Source organism: Petromyzon marinus, chromosome 30 (genome assembly GCF_048934315.1).
Source record: "Petromyzon marinus isolate PM22_M1 ecotype Great Lakes invasive population chromosome 30, UKy_Petmar_22M1.pri1.0, whole genome shotgun sequence".
In the NCBI taxonomy this organism is placed as follows: Eukaryota; Metazoa; Chordata; class Hyperoartia; order Petromyzontiformes; family Petromyzontidae; genus Petromyzon; species Petromyzon marinus.
This window is the reverse complement of record NC_133696.1, coordinates 3,698,780-3,714,116: the sequence shown is the minus strand read 5'-3', so window position 1 is coordinate 3,714,116 and position 15,337 is coordinate 3,698,780. Positions and strand designations below refer to the sequence as shown.

The following is a 15,337-nucleotide window of genomic DNA, read 5'->3' as shown; positions in this document are numbered from 1 at the left end:
TGTCACGAGATCTTGAGAGCGCATTTATCGTTAATGCACATGCAGTGTTAAACTCTTGGCGGTTTAACACACGAGCTTCTAAAACAAGCGACCAGTCGTTATTTCAGACAGATGATACCACCAAAGTCACTTAGACTGACTGCATCCTTGAGCAAACACAGATCATCTACTGAGTAAGTTGTGCTGTATAGCTCTCTTGTGTGGTCATAATTGGCTCCATATGAAACATTTTATTGGGATTATACATAGCAACCATTGCACCTTTTAACACGTAGGCTTTCGCGATCAATATCATCCATAATAGAAGTTTTTTAGGGTTAGATCGCGATCTAACCCAAAAAAACCTCTTATGCATTGCACCCTTAATGTAAAAAGCCTGGCACGATCCTCTGGAAAAAGAGTCAGTGAGACTTTCCTGGGTAAGTAAGAGTCTTGATTTATCCTGGAGAAATCCGATGACCTATGAAGCTCTTTTTCACAAATATCCAGTACATCTGATGTCCGGTAAATGTGTGTTCGGGTCGTACCACGTGTTGTTCGGCACAATGTCCGACGTTTCATTGCATGTGCTGGGAACTTCTTCAGCAAGTGGAGAGAAACGTCGGTTCTTAAAAAAAGCTCTCAGCATGTGGGGCGAAATGCGGGACATCTTAAAACACATCGGAGAGTGAGATATCATCTACATTGACAAGGTTGTGAAATTGTTTGTGAATGTGACTTACATCAAAGCCCTTTAACGGATCCCACGCTATGTGATGGTTGTGCCTGAAATGTACAAAGAGCACAAGTTAAATGTTGCCGCTTATGAATTCTTAATGTTTCATATTCGTCTCACTCGGCAACAGTCCCTTACTGTGTCACTGTATCCCACTTTGCGATGAGAAGTAGGTTAATCAAGCTCTAGTGAGCCAATGCACTATTTTGAGTTGACATAAGCGCATGCAAAATAGTGAAATTTGAATCGGGCTCGTCTTCCGGAGGGTTCTTCTGCGGGACGTTTAGATAATTTCATCCATTAGAATGTTTCCATGTGGAAGGAAACTGGGATTCCAGAAATCAAAAGAACCTACGCAGCCGAAGAGGAAAATTACTTGCTGTACTGCCCCTTACAGGGACCTCCTTTACCTTGGAGGTAGGTGTCTCATGCAGGTTCCACCTTTGCATGATCCAGCAACCCAAATCGCTGGACTACGTTACAGGCATTCTCCACCACATTTGGCTATGTGCACTATATCAACGCGTGTGCTGTTGTCGCCTTTCCCAGTTTCTGCATACTGTAGACTATTTTAGTTAATCGTGTTATATGAATTTTTATTTTTATTTCATTCCATCCATACTAAACACAAAGATCCCCCGTATAGCAAGCGTTGTTAGCGAGCACATATGAAGGGCTGGCACTGTACACGAGGGGGTGGATGGCCAGCACCACGCCCGACCGCCTTTGTCTCCCTAGTAGCAATGTTTACACATCACACAGGTACTCATTTGAGGCTGAGTCGACCTAGGGGAGGCCCAGGACCGGTTCAGATAATCATCACTGGTATTGGCCATGAGCGGGAATCGAACTCGTGTCGCCGGGTTCGTAGCTCAACTCGCTAACCGCTACACTACCGCTCCCCACACAAACACACACACAACTCAGAAATATGTTCTGCTGGATATTTGCGTTTCCCTTGCGTGGCTCATGATGTTAAGCTTGCATTGGCTGCACATCCAGCTATATACAGGGTGCTTAATTTTTTTTTAAAGACTTATATGGGACTATCGTTTTTCATGGTAAAAGAGCGGATAATACACGGTAACATGATAACGAATGTACAGCATGTTAATAACTGTAAAAAGTCAAAGAGTCTCCACTTGTTCGCCATCATTGTCAACACGTGGCCTGGAATCTTCTCCAGGTGGTTTCCAGAGCCCGGAGGCGGCACATTTCTTGTGGTGTTGTTGCAAATTCTCAGAAGTGTTGAAACATTTTTGAAGCACCCTGTATAAGTCAGTGCTCAGGGCTATCAAAGTTGATATTTTCAACAACAGGTAATTGATGAAAAACGAATAGGCTTTACCCTTTCTGGCATTAATACAGGAGGTCTTAAGATGTTCAAACACCAAATAGACACCTTTTTGCAAGGCATCAAGTATGCATTAATCACACATGCTTGTGGTAATAGGTTATCTGAATACCTGTATTATTGCTGGAAAGGGTAAGCACCCTGTATTAACATTCTCTCTTAAGCAAATCTGCTCATGGGTAATTCTGCAAGTGATCTCAACCTACTGGAAGTCTTTGGGGCCACTGATTTCTTTCGTGGGTTTTCCGATTTTCTCGGCCATCTTGAGCCAATATTTATTCTTCTTAACGGTTTCGGTGCCCGTAGGTGGAGGTGCATCGTTCTGATTTGTGTCTGAAAAACATTGCATTCGGAAAAACAATAAAACAACACACCAGCCGATGTCCGAATCGCCCAGAGTGCATGCGGCGGTCTCGACAGATCTTGGCAATTGGCACCCGGATTTTGATTTGTACCGAGATCTGGTACCAGTATTATGACGTATGATAAATTTATTTCGCACCATACGTAGCCAACCGTGCTAATCGGAGATGCGCATGCAACGGTAATTATTCTTATTATGCTTGCTTACCATGGAAAGCCTCACTGAGTCTCAAGGCTGTTCCGCGCGAGGGTTATGCCAAGTATGAAGCGTTGCTCACAGGAGGTGCGGGGAAAGGACAACCAACTAAATACGCAAACAAATAACCTTTACACTTTATTGCAGTATACTTCCACAGGCGTTAATAGACCTAGGGAGAATGAGAAAAAAATATGGCTTTGGTTCTACTGTGGAAAAGTTGGCAGGCAACCTTGCCCGTGCCCTCTCATGTTGCTCACTTGTCGGTAACGTGTGAGTTGAGCGCGTTGGCAGCAGCTGCGGAGGGGCATTGGGCAGCCGTGATGGAAGTGGAGGCGGCAGCGAAGCGTCTAAAGAGCAACACGTGGGATTTATTTTCTCTTAACATGTACACGTCCCACTTGGGCGAAGACCCGCGGGGCCGGCTCAAGACACGCTTGACGGGACGCGGTCGCTCGGCCGGCCTGGGAATGCCTGGGAATTCCCCAGGAAGCGCTCGAGTCTGTGTATAGTAGTGTATAGTAGTGTATAGTGTATAGTGTCGTGTATAGTAGTTTGTAGTGTGGTGTATAGTGTGGTAGTGTATAGGGTAGTATAGTATAGTGCAGTAGTATATAGTGTATAGTAGTGTATAATAGTGTAGTGTATAGTAGTGTAGTGTAAAGTAGTGTATCGTATCGTGTAAAGCAGTGTATAGTGTAGTGTATAGTGTAGTGTATAGTCTAGTGTATAGTAGTGTATAGTGTAGTAGTGTATAGTAGTGTAGGAGTGTATAGTAGTGTATAGTGTATAGTAATTTTGTGCTGGAATCTGTCACCGCCACGACTCGACACGCTGCCGCCGCGACCCTCACCAGGACAAGCGGACTGAGAAACGAACGAACGAACGTATGCAGTCACCGCTCGCTATTCACGAGTTCTGCATTCGCCAATTTCACATATTTGCGAGTCACTAAATGCATACGGATTCCCATTTTGCGCCCCGCCAGATTCCAGTGTTCGCGCGTCTACGTGCCAGAGCACCGACACGCCGGGGAGGTGCGCGCAAGTTTTGTTCATTTGAAATTGTCCGCGAAGATCAGGCACGCCACCTCGGCTGCCCGCTTTATCCTCATTTTTACTTTGTACGGTCAGTATTATACCTACTTGTTAATATACCTTAATCATGGCTCCCAAGCGTCCAAACACATTGTTATTTATAACTTACTATTTACTGTAGTCATTGTTATTAAACATTTACAATTTCCCCCCCTCCCTCCCTCCCTCCCCCCATGTTCACTGTAACCAGGAACGTAACCCCATTTTCCCCGTTAAACGAGGTTTCCGAACTCGCGAATTCTGCATTCGTGAGAGTTGTAAATAACGCAACCCTCGCGAATAGAGACACGCTCACTGTACTCTCCGTCAAGTTTCTGCTCTTCTGACCAAATCGCCCGGAGTGAGTGTGCTGATCTCGGCAGGGTTGAGTTTCCAAAGTGCGCATGCAGGTGACTGCCGTAAACAACAAACAGGTGTGACATAGGCTGCGAAGCTACCTAAAGTAATAATTTTTACCCTTTTAACTGGCACAAAAACTGACACCTTTATTCAAGGCATCATGTTTGCAATAACCACAACACAAGCAGTCAAAATGCAAACAATAGAGACAACTCTGATAATTATATGCACTGTCCTTGAATTTGATTGGTCCATACCCGAGACGGCTTTTCTTAGAGCCCAGTCTCCACTAGGCTTGAATAAGGTGTCAGTTTTTGTGCCAGTTAAAAGGGTAAAACCTATTACTATAGGTAGCTTCGCAGCCTACGTTGGACACACCAGTGGAGACTAGGCTCTAAGAAAAGCCGTCTCGGGTGTGGACCAATCAAATTCAAGGACAGTGCATATTATTATTATTATCAGAGTTGTCTCTTTTGTTTGCATTTTTACTGTGTTGTGGTTACTGCAAACATGATGCCTTGAATAAAGGTGTCAGTTTTTTGTGCCAATTAAAAGGGTAAAACCTATTACTATATCTTGTTACTGGCAAAGGAGGTCTCATAATGCAAAGCTACCTGCTTGGGACGCAGAGGGCAGCGCAATGAAACTAATTATTGGACAGTACTTTTATGGTCCCGCGTGTATACCAACCCACACTGGCCAGTGTGGTGAAGTATGGTCAATTAAAATAACCCCCGCAAACGTGCAAAAGTGAGGGGAGGCCCTCAGCCAGCAGTGGATTGACAGAAGGGCTGTACAAGTACAAAGTGTCTGCAGGTGAATGAGCATTGTTTTACAAGTGTATGCGGTGCTTTGGTATTATTTACAGATGCACGTCCCCTGATTTGTACAGAATCAATGCAAGACAATCGATCGTTAATCTTGAATTAATGTTGCCTAATTTGTAACGACTGCCATGAAAAACACCACAGTCCAATAACAAGGTGTTATTGGTTATTTTAAGCTGCTGCCGTTAACTTCACTTGGTAATTACTGGATATTAAATCGATTGTTGGCAATTGCCCTTCGGTGTGTATTTAATGTCTCAATTATTATTTTTTTGCTATCATTACTGCAGTGCCATGCAGCAAAAAATGTTCAGTTGATAAAAAAAAAAACATTTGCCATAGCATAGTTCCCATTGTGTTTTTGGGCTCCTATTACGCATCGATACAAATAAAATAAAAAAACGAGGCCATGACCAGTCTAAACATGTGAGAAGGGTCAATGTTTAACGCATCGTCTCAAAATGAGTTTTCGGAAACGCATTGCAAATGAAAGTTGTCGTTGGTGTTGGATGTGTTTTGTACATCTATGCGCGAGCGGTAGCGTAACGTGGCAACGTGGCATGGATCCTGGTGCAGGGATTGATATTGGAGGTGGATGTGGGCACTTCTTCGTCGCCTGGTGGTTGTCCCCTCCAACCCGAGGGCCCCACTTGCCCACCCCGCTGACTAGATGCCTACTGCTCAACATTTTCCCACCTCCTCCCGGTATTCATTCCCAAGGTGTTCCTGGACCGCTCAAAAAGTCCTTATTTTGTGCGGGAGCGTAAGAGGCAAAAGGAAACAAATACAGTACCGAGTTTGTTCGTCCAGGTACTTGAGGACCACTCGCGTACCTTTGTGAATTGGCAACAACCTCCCCGGAAGTGTATCGAACTTTGCAGGGAGTGCACCGCTGGCTGGCTTGCTGTTTCCTGGACACAGTAGATGCAGCTTTTCGATAACGATCGTTTTGAAATCTGCGGCCTCTGCTTCGGTCTCGAAACAGAGAGCGGCTTTCTTGTCCTGTGGGAGGAAAGAAGGGTCGGTGATCAACACTTGCGAAGGTTTTTTCGGTGTTCAAATGTTATGAACTAATTTAAGTATGTATGGTCAACTTCTTTCGCACCCGTACGTAGCCAATCGTGCTAATCGGAGGTGCGGGGGATGGACAACAAACTAAACACAACAAGAAGCAGTTCTAGATAAATTAGTTTTCAATGCAGATGATTGAAAAGTGCATAGCTCCAGTGGCTTCCCGATATCGGAAGGAAGAGCGTTCCAGACGGCCGCAGATGCGCATCTGAAAGCGCCGCGATACTGCTGGGTGGACAGAGGTGGAGGGGGGATTTAAGAATTTTGCACAGGAATATTGAACCGGCAACCTATGGATTGCAAGTCCAGTGCGCTAAACATTACACCATAGCAGCAGCATCCAGTCCACTGAGTGCATGGCAAACATAACAGAGCGATTTGAACTTATTTTAATCATTGTCGATGCTGTGTGGATGGCCCAGGAAATGTATTATCATTCTTTCTCCTCTGTTATGGTGAGTTCTTCTTCGTCCCATTTTAAACCACAACTTCATCTTTGTATTGAGGCTGTGTATAAGCGACTTCCTTGGGAAATCCTCTTGGGTTTTCTAAGCAAAGTTTTTGAAGGAAGGATTTAACATTTCATTTGGCAAACTGTGTTCATGCCAGTATTGACAAAAAAAGCTGGTAACTTTGTATTCACGCACTCACTAGTCGCGCATGTGTGTGTATCGTAAATACTGAGAGATGTTCGCCAAAATAAAAGTCAGCGTTACAACCAACGAGTCTTTGAGGTAAAATGTGTTTCTCTTGGCAATTGTGTGAAACACTATAGATTTGGGGAAGTTTTGTACATTTAGTACTGATCATCAAGTCGAAGCACGTTACAGAATCAGGTGGATGGCAGATTCCCATTATGGTCACCAAATCGATTCTGTGGGGCATTAGTGGGACAGTGTTAACTGTACACGGCATGAAGACACCTTAATGCAGCAGTGGACTGACTAATGGCAGACTTGATTTTAGATAGACGTGAATGCTAACACCGTATTACGGCTAAGTGGTGCAAGCAGTGGAACACACGGCTCAATATCGGGAGGTCACTAGTTAAAGCTCCAGTCAGGGGCCGAGTTAGCCCTCAACTCCTTTCGGGTAGATAAAAAGTGTACCTCTAGAAATCCTCACGCCCGCCATAGGAATATGGAATTTACTACACCGGCTTAGGGCTGTGAACTGTTGATGAGCACTGCCCAACACTCAATTTAAGTGAGTTAGAAAAAAAACACTTTGACGTGACTTGTTTTACTATTCACCCAAGTGAATAGTAAAACAAGTCACTGCTGTAAAGTGGATGTTTAATGTCCCACCAGAACCACCAAACCGTGCCATCACCACTACCACCACCACTGCAACTCAAACTGTAATTGTTCATTACCACAGTGGAGATTGCCCCACCACAGCGTGGATTGCGCAACCACAAAATGCACGGCATACCACCTGACAAATCCTGTAGCGGGCAGTGTAAGGGGTTAAGGTCGTGTTGGTGGCGAGAGGACCACGGGCAGCAGTGCGCTTGCCTTGCTGTATACGGTGTGGAAGATTTCGTGAGCCGCCTTGTACGTGAGCGTTTTCTCGAGCTCCTGCTCCCACAGCAGGCCATGCTCCTGTACACGAGAGAGAAACAGTGTTTCCTATAGTAATAGGTTTTTTACCCTTTTATCTGGCACAAAAAGCACCTTTTGGCGTCATCTGGTCCAACACCAGTGGAGACTGGGCTCTAAGAAAAGCCGTCTCGGGTGTGGACCAATCAAATTCAAGGACAGTGCATATCATTATCAGAGTTGTATCTTTTGTTTGCATTTTGACTGATTGTGTTGTGGTTATTGCAAACATTATCCCTTGTATAAAGGTGTCAGTTGTTGTGCCAGATAAAAGGGTAACAACCTATGACTACATCTTGTTACTGGCAAAGAAGGTCTCATAAATTTGTTTCCTATGCTGTGCGAAATCCACTCGGGTATGGGCAGTATTCGGGTTACGATCCTAATTTGTTCCCGAGACCCGTCGTAAGTCAAACGGTTTGTAAGTCGGAACGCAACGATGGAATGTATTTAAATGTCTATACGGTCAATGTTATGAAATGTGTTACGGTTCAAGGGAAGCATAGTTAAACTTATTATTAAGAAGGCATATTGTACATTTGCATGTGACACTGTAAAAAAAATACTGTATAGTGAATAAAACATAATATAAAGTAACATAAATAGAAAACAAAGATTTTCAATTACCTTGAGTCCTGGTCCGCCCTTTCCGCTCTCCTCCCGTCGTGAATCCTTTCGAGGGAGAGGTGGGGGGTGGGGGAGAAACACGTCGGCTAAATAAACAACAACAACATCAACGTCAGCAAAGTTCGGAGACGATCAGCAGACTCTGCGCTGTGTTTCTGTCCTCCGGAGAAGCGGTGGGCGACTCGACGATGGTTGAACACCAGGAAGGAGGGGGGGAGGGGGGTAGTGAAACAGCAACACTTTATTTCAAAAGTCCTCTTCAGGAAAGGCAATCGCACAGCTGTCCACCCATATGGTTCACCACCGTATTGTTGTGCAGGGAAATTGAGTTTTCAGGTCCATACGGCGTACAGCCGTTTCGATTCGGGCTTAAAACAAATTGTCGATTTGTTTGTGTTGGGACTTTGTATGATGAACGTTGAGATTTATAGGGGCACGGGGTGACCAATAAGGTATGAATTGGTCTGTAATAAGGTAGGTCACTGGAGAGCCACTCGAGAGGGTTTTTGGCCTACTCTTCCACGCTTGTCAGACGTTTTGGAGGAGGTGGGAGTACCCACGCTTATTGACCCCACGTGGTTCCTGCCGTCAACGAACCATGGTCTTCCCATTTATAACTGGTGAGCGAGTAAAGGCGTGGGGGTAATTAACAAAACAAATGAGCACCATCGTTTAAACTGCCGTGCCGGGAAATCGAATCTCATTTGCTAACTGAAATCAAATCCTAAGATTCATAGCAATGCCTTTTGGGCGAATAAAGCACCACTTTTACTAACTGCGTTGTAACGATGGCACAATGGGCCGCTCTCCGCAACTTACCCCCACGCTATAGATGCGTATGAAGTAGGACTTCTTGTAGCTGTCCTTCACGAAGCACGCCACGCCATAGTGCTTTCGCATCCACTGGCCACCCTCGTGGAGGAAGACGATCACCATGGTGGACACCAGTGTCTGGTGGGGGTGATGGACACACGAATGCGTTCATTACAGTTTCGTTTAAAATTTGTTTTTTTTTTATTTAACACGTAATAGGAATTCGCAACCGCAGTTCGTCGATCCCCAGGTTGCGTGTGGTGGGAAATTCCGCAGCTTCCAAGACATTCGGCCAGTGTGGATTAGTAGGGAAAACAATTTTTTTATAAGGGCTCTCTAGATCTCAATTCGGTGGAGGTTCTTCTGATAGGAGTGCAATAACTAACACAGACCAAGTTGTATCAGCTCGAAGTCATCTCAACATTTCGGTATAATGGAATTTTTAATAGGCGCTCGGTTAAGTGATTTGGTGAGATATCACATAGCGTGCACCTGTGTGCCAGCTGAAATGTTGAATTGGCCCTCGGTTAAGTGATTTGGTGAGATATCACATAGCGTGCACCTGTGTGCCAGCTGAAATGTTTAATTGGCTCTCGGTTAAGTGATTTGATGAGATATCACATACCGTGCACTTGTGTCCCAGCAGGCTGAACAGAATCTCGTTTTGTTCGGCGTTGAGGAAGCTGGAACCCACGTTCATCCTCTCTTTCTTTGACCTGTCTGCCGCTGACATCTCGAGCGAGCGAGCCGAGGAGCAGGAGGAGGTAGACCCGTCCAGGCGGATGTTCAGAGAGACGATTAAAAGACTTCGCGTTCGCTGGTTTTGTGCGCGACGGGACATGTGCGTGTGGGGAAAAAAAAAACCCCGCACGTATCGTCTAGGTGAAAGAATGAGGAAGCATTTTCCTTCCCACATCACCCTCACACGTTTTCGATCTACCGTTGCTTGTGGTTTTCTATACAATAGATTTCAAAAAGTTCGAACTAGCTTAAAGTACAGACAAAATGGCTGCGTGGGTTTTCACGGTTGCGCTGTCTGGTTACAAATCAAACTATAAGCAAAGGAATTTTTTTTTATTTTTTAAAGAAGGATGATACCAAACTTAATGGGCAGACATGATGAGTAACTGAAAGTATATCGGACGGCAGGCACAACAAGAGAATTAATAAGAATAATTTGAGACAGGCAAGTTAGATTTTCTTTGGACACGTCATGAGAAAACGAGAGATCGTTTATCAATTATTATTTTTTTACTGGGGAACAATTATAGGTACAAAGGCAGCAAATTAAGTTCCATAAGCAATTTGAACAACTGGATGCAACTGGGAGCATCTAATGAACGGGTCGGCAACCGAAATAACAAGAGGAGCATTTTTTTTCCCGAATACGTCAAACTCTGTTATTTCAAGAGCCACAATGCACGTGGATAACGTCGTGACAGCAGTCCTGAAAAGAGCCACGTGCGGACCCGGAGTCACAGGTTTGCCGACCACCCTGGTCCAATGCAAAGGTCTTGAGCAATCTCGTGGACAGGGCTACATGGGAGGCCACGATCGTTGACGTCTTTGAGTCAGGGCAAAGGCACATCGAGGGAACCGTACGGCTCTCCCGGTTGTACGGTGGCGAGATGTTAACGACCTCGCCTGGTATACAGGTAGAGTGTGGGTTCGATCCCTACTCTGACGCCTGCTGTATTTTTGGGGTTTGCGTGTCACTCTCACCATGGTCGCGTGGATTTTCCGTTTAAATATTCGATTATCGTCATCACAATGCGCCCATCAAATTGTGCGCGTGCGGACTGATTGAATGTACGCCAATTGTGTGCTGAAGGGAGCAAACAAAACCCCCTGCAAACGAGACGAGGAAAACAATAATAAACAACACGACACCGTGAAGAATGAGACCAACAAACATTATTGCGAGCAAACTGTCTCAATCAGGAGTTCTGTAGTGATGATTTAAAATTCCCCTTTTTGGTGATTACATGTGTAGTGAGCGACTTCCAAGACACGACTTGTAGAGGGCTCCTTGTTTATTTCTCACACTTTACAGGCAGAGTCACTGAGCGACATATACACTGGGCTATGTATAGCTGACCCACTCATACAGCCACATCACCGGCGTCTACTATATAACTGGCTGGCTATACAGCGACGACGACGATGATGGGGACCATACAGCGGATCGGCTATACGGCCGGACGATGATGAAGAGATGACGGCGAAGACAGCGACGGCAGCCAGGACCGAACCCCCACGACGGCCCCGAACCTCCGGTTACCTCCCCCTTTTATACTCCACGGCGTGGGCAAGCCCCGCCTCTGGCCACGCCCCTCTTCCAGAACTCTCGTGTAGGCTTCAGGACCATCTCGACTAATCCCCGCCTCTGACCCTTGGCCCAGTTACGCCCCCCTTATGGTTGGCTGTTATATATCGCACCCATACCCATGGTTATCCCTCATGGTCAACAGATGGCACCCTGTCACTACACATGTTTTTGGGGAGTTTTCCAAAACATTGTTCAAATGGCATGGACATTTGACCTCCGCAGAAATGTCAAACCGTGATGATATCTAAATTACAGGAAGTTAAAAGCGTTTGATTGCGACAGTTGAAAGACGCAGTAAGAACTTGAAGGGAGAGTGTTATAGGATAGAGAGAGAGAGAGGGGGGTAATAAAGATGCCTCAATGCCAGAGAAGGTAAAAGAGAGACAGCAGAGAGATGAAGTTATCAACAGATATAATACAGTAGTGATAAGAGATGTATGTAGAGGCCGTCCGAAACTGAATTTCTGGTTTCAGTCGAAACCGAAAGTAAACTGAGAGTTAAAAATTAACTTGTGGCTAACACCGAAAGTAAACCAAAAGTTAAAAATTTACTTTTGGCTGAAACCGAAAGTAACCAAAAGTTAAAAATTAACTTTCGGCTGAAACCGAAAGTAAACCGAAAGTAAAAAATTAACTTTCGGCCGAAACCGAAAGTAAACGAAAGTAAAAAAAATAACTTTCGGCTAACACCGAAAGTAAACCGAAAGTAATCTTTTTGGCTTCAGCCGAAAGAGAAACGATGCCGGAAGAGGTCATTTGCCAACTTTCGGCGCCAAAACCGAAAGCGAATTAAGGTCGGCCTCTAGATGTATGTACAGCACCATACGCAGCCAACCGTGCTAATCGGATGTGTGAAGAAGAGAGAGGAGAATTATGCATTAAGAAGCAAAGGAAGATAGCGATTGAAGATATTTCACATTCCTCTGTCTATTGATAATTCAGTACAACTACTCTGTACTGGTGAATTTCCACAAAGTGGTACTATTCTATAGACAGTGGGGTGATGAAGGGCTGAATCCTAACTTGACTGACTTGAACTTAATACCTTCCGATTGCAAGTCACATACACTCTTACCACGCACAGATATAGTTATGAACAAAAATAAAATCACAACCTGCTTTAAACACGGGCAAAGCGCTTCGCTGCAGTCAATAATTGAGTGTATCTACGTGAGCTTAGACAACGCGTCACCTTTCGTGAAACAGTCGTTTTTGTGAACATCAAGAGAACACGTCAGTTAGACTCAACACAAATACTTCACTGGCTGTGGACGCTTAAATGGTAAGGGGGGATGGGGAGGATATGACGGATAGAAATGCAACATGTACTAAAACGAAGGTTGCTAAATCTGACCTACCTATAACACCACCTGGCCACAGCTACACCTTTTTAAAAGTGTACAATAGGTATCACTTCAAAGTGGTGTATTTAACAGTGTATTCTGTTGAAATTCTTTCGCACCATACGTTGCCAACCACGCCAATCGGACGTGTGGGGGAAGGATAATAAACTAATCACCAATGGCAGTTCTAAAGAAAGGAGGGTTTTTTTTACATATATCTGATTTAAAAGCGCAAATCTCCATTGGCTTGCGAATATATCGGAAGGAAGAGCGTTCCAGACGGCCGCTGAAGCGCATCTGCAAGCGCGCGATGACGATGCGGTGACCGCCGCCTGTGTTCGATGGCTCAGCCAGGAGCCGAGGATGGCGACCGGAGTTTCATGTGGTGCTCGTGGTTGATGCTCCCGAACGAGACATACACGACAGTGTCCGATTTGGCTCAAGCGGTTGTTGCGAGCACTTTACTTGTTTCTAAATCCTCAAATCAACCCTGGGACGTAAGCGATAAGAAGAAAACATGACTTGATAAACCAGTTTATATTTTATCTGAACTGTTTTGCCCTCACCTGTCTATGCTAAAAGGTAAAGCATGCCCTCTGTGTGTGTGTGTCCATACACTAATTTATTCAATAGTAAATTCCTGACCAAAGGATATACAATTGGGATTTTAACAGCATTTAAATGCAACTGAATCTCCTTTTGCTGACTCTGAGACTTACATCAGAACTATAAAAGGGCACATTGAGCAAAACAATTAAGACAACACGATCATTCTAATCAACAAATATTTACCAATCTCCTTTGGCAATCGAGTGCTGGGTAGTTCATATTCTTGGTTCTTTCGGTAAAGTCACGTTTAAGGGAAACAATAAAATAATAAAATATATATCAAACAATAAAATTCTCACGAACGTTTCGACTGCAACACAAGCAGTCACCAAATCAAAATTTGCTGGGTAGTTGTTTGTCTGTAATTGCGCCCAGGACTTGGCCGTCTTCGCGGGCAATATGATGTCCTCCAACTTGCTCATGCTCTCCGATACCATTGTTCGTCTTTCTATTGGTGTCATTCAAAGCATTGCCCTCCTTTCTCCACACGTCTTCGCTTACTTTGCTGTTTTTGTGTCATTGTATTCGTCCATGCAAATGTGCTTCCGAGAGACGGGAGATGGCTGCGAAAAAAGCGCTCAAGATAAACATCGGCAAAACCAAAAAAACGTCACAGCCAACAAGTTTTCTTGAACAACAAAAAAATGTTTTTTTTATGCGCACCGCCTCCGATGTACGTAGCCAATTGGAGGTGAGGAGGAATCGGAGGTGCGTGTCCAGGTGAGTTATTATTAAAGGTAAACCCAGATTTAAACAAGACTTCTGAGGTGATGAAGAACAGGTTGAAGTGCTTTTGAAAAAAATGTGTATTTGGTAATGTAATGCAACAAATGTTGAACTTCTTTCCCACCGTACGTAGCCAATTGGGCTACGTTTTTAATCGGTGCGCATTTTGCACTGTGCTATATGGAACAGAACGATGCACCGTTGGCAAAGGACATGGAACAAGAGCTGATAAGTCTACACAATGCAAATAAAATCAAAGTTATTTACTTGGCAATTGACCATTCAGATGGCGCTCATCGTCTTTACAGCCGTGAGCCAGTGGTGGAAAACCACATTCATAGGACAGGGGCAAGTCTCTCCATAGCAGTCACGAAAGTTTCGATTTAAAGCTTTCGTGACTGCAATGATTCATCTTCTTTGGTTCTTTCGGTAAAGTCACGTAGAATGAGAATAAAATAATAAATTGATAAAATAAAATAACACAATAATATTCTCACGACGTTTCGGCCACAACACAAGCGGCCTTCATCAGGTGAAGGGACGAGACTCCAGCGCTGTCCTACCAGACAGTCACGTCCCTTCACCTGATGAAGGTCGCTTGTGTTGTGGCCGAAACGTCGTGAGAATATTATTGTGTTATTTTATTTTATCAATTTATTATTTTATTCTCATTCTACGTGACTTTACCGAGAGAACCAAAGAAGACAGTCACGAAAGCTTCAAATCAGCCCAGCCACTGTTGACTTTGTCACAAAGTGGTACCTATTTTATCATCCCTGTAGAAATGATGGGCTGAGTCAATCCTCAACCAGGATTTGAATTTGCAACCTTCCGATAGCAAGCTGGCTGGATGTTACACACACTTTTATACATTATACAAGATGAACTTTACACCATTACCTGTAATACCGCCTAAAGAAAAGATTCTAAACATTTTCTCGTTCACGCTTCGCGGACTGTTTTCTATTCCGTAACCAAAATATCCACTCAAGCGCATCTCCATTGGCCATGCCGAGCTGCACTTGACCGCTGCTCTGGAATGAATGAAGTCAGAAACCTGCCTTCATATTCCCTTCGAAACGAACGAGAGAAAGAATGACAGCGGGCGACGCTGCCGAGCAGCGCATCCACAGTCAAAACATTCACCAAAAGCCATTAAAATGTTCTCTCTCTCTCTGTGTGTGTGTGCAAAGTAACACGAGCATTGTTGGCTCTTGTAGATCAGAACCACGCGCGAGCCGTGTGTGTGTCGCACAACAACGGGTGGCTGCTGCTGCTGCTACCATCAGCCCTAATCTGGGCTGGAGCGGTAACGACTGCAATCATC

At 44.6% G+C, this 15,337-nt stretch overlaps 1 long non-coding RNA gene across 1 annotated transcript; it reads right to left on the bottom strand.

The window, feature by feature from the left end:
- Positions 1–80: 80 nt before the first annotated feature.
- Positions 81–3,875, bottom strand: LOC142929363 (uncharacterized). The gene is made up of 3 exons (XR_012945656.1): positions 2,889–3,875; positions 2,276–2,402; positions 81–765 (listed from the first exon to the last, which is right to left on the bottom strand). It is a non-coding gene; the product is annotated as an uncharacterized LOC142929363 (long non-coding RNA).
- Positions 3,876–15,337: the final 11,462 nt, after the last annotated feature.